Raw genomic sequence first — 2,166 nt, 5'->3', positions numbered from 1 at the left:
ACTAACTAACTAACTACTACTAACTAACTACTACTAACTAACTACTAACTAACTAACTACTAACTACTACTACTACACACACTACTACACTACACACACACACACACACACACACACACACACACACACACACACACACACACACACACACACACACACACACACACACACACACACACAATACAAATACATATGTTTGCATATTTATATTTTCTAATATTATATGAAATATAAACATTTCCTTGTAAAAATAAGAAATATTACAATTAAATTAATTTAATGTATCCGAGTTATATACTTATTATATAATGCGCATATAAACGCATTGTTATAAATATAAATAATTTTAACTTTTATAGAACGCCAATTTTAACGTTTTGTAGTCTATTCATCGGATTGATTGCGAAATTGATTTTACAATAAATAAAATAAAATAATGTGAGATCCTAGAAATATTTGTTACGTATCAGAAAATTTTTAAATTATTATAACGTTTATATTAATAAATTTTCTTATAAAAAAACAGATATTTGATATTTATAATTAATATGCTTTTAAATGATATTGTGTAAATAATTTTTAAAATATTATATTGAACGACATAATAAAGAAACATATATCTCAAAAAAAATTTATAAATGCTGGAATATCACACAATAAAATGAATATCAATACAATATATCAATACCTTAATTGTAACTTTATTATTAGATTGTACGTTATTATTTTTTAATTTCTTATTTGATACGCAATTAAAAAAGATATTATTAGATTTTCGGGTACCGATAAACTGATGAAAATTAAATTGAACAAATTACAGAAACATTTTTATACATATACCATAGATCTATTTTGTCATAAAGATAAAAGAAAAAAATTATGCTTAAGCCTATTATAATACCTATTATATATCACACTACTTTAAGTACGTATAATTTTGAAAATTTGTTTACTTGCTTCTTCAAGCTCAAACAGAAGTATCCACTATGAATATACATTATCAACTTAAAAACTTTTTATATTCATCCTGAATATATAGGCATTATACAATATATTATTATGGAATATGTCAAATAACAAATAGATTTTTTCGTTTAGATTATCAAATCACAAGATAAAGTTACGCTTGTAAAGTTACCGCTTTTTAATAATGTTACAATTACCGTTATTTGCGATAAAAAGTAACTCGTTACTCTTTGTTCATTACCGTTCTAAAAAGTAACGCGTTATTGTTACGTAAAGTAACGGAAAAATCGTTATCTTTTTCATTTTTCAAAAATGATTGTATTTATGTAAATTATAACTACATAAGAACAAATCATTTTTTAATTTTTATATATATTTTATTTTTATATATTTTTGTTTTATTAGTTCTTTATTAGTTTTTATGAAAATTTTAATTTGCACATTATCTTAACTTTAAGTTATAATTAATTTGTATCATTGAATTTTTGTTTAATAAAAAATAGGTAATTGTTGTTCAATATATCCGCCTATTAGATAGTGTCGACAATTTCGGCTTTTTGTACTACTAGTGCGAATGTTCTGATTGGCCACTGCTTTTCCGCTTTCTGCTTTTTCAAGGTATTCATTAACTAAAGAGAAAATTAATTTTAAAAAACTTAAAAAAAAATTATTTTAGAATACTTAAAATTTACTGTAGAGAAAACCAAAGAAATAAAGGTAAATTTGAATACTTTACACTTTTTTTTTAAAGATTTTTAAATTTACTTTTTTTTACTTGTTTACTTAAGAACAACTGAAAGAAACTAACGCGTTGTGCCGATTATATTTATAAGTTATCCTTGAAAAACTTTAAAAATTTTAGGTTATTTTGGCTTAACTTTTTACACACTTTAAATTACTTCAAAATTTTTTAAGTAAACTCTTAATTACTCTTAAAAACTTTAATTTCGTTAAAAGTAAATTTTCTTAAAGGGTGAACGCGTTCTTAAAATAATTTAATATCAACAAAATAACGAAAAGAGAAATGTAAAATTTCGTTATTAGTTCTTGAAAACTGTTAGTTATCGTTACTGTTACTCACTAGGAAAAATAACTTCGTTACTCATTCGTTACTAAAAAAGTATGAAATTAGTAACCACCCTATTGGATATATCCGTTCTATTCATTTAGGATAAATATAAACAATCTTTTGCATCACTG

The sequence above is a fragment of the Atta cephalotes genome (assembly GCF_000143395.1).
Source record: "Atta cephalotes unplaced genomic scaffold scaffold00049, whole genome shotgun sequence".
Lineage (NCBI taxonomy): Eukaryota > Metazoa > Arthropoda > Insecta > Hymenoptera > Formicidae > Atta > Atta cephalotes.
This window is presented reverse-complemented; position numbering follows the sequence as displayed.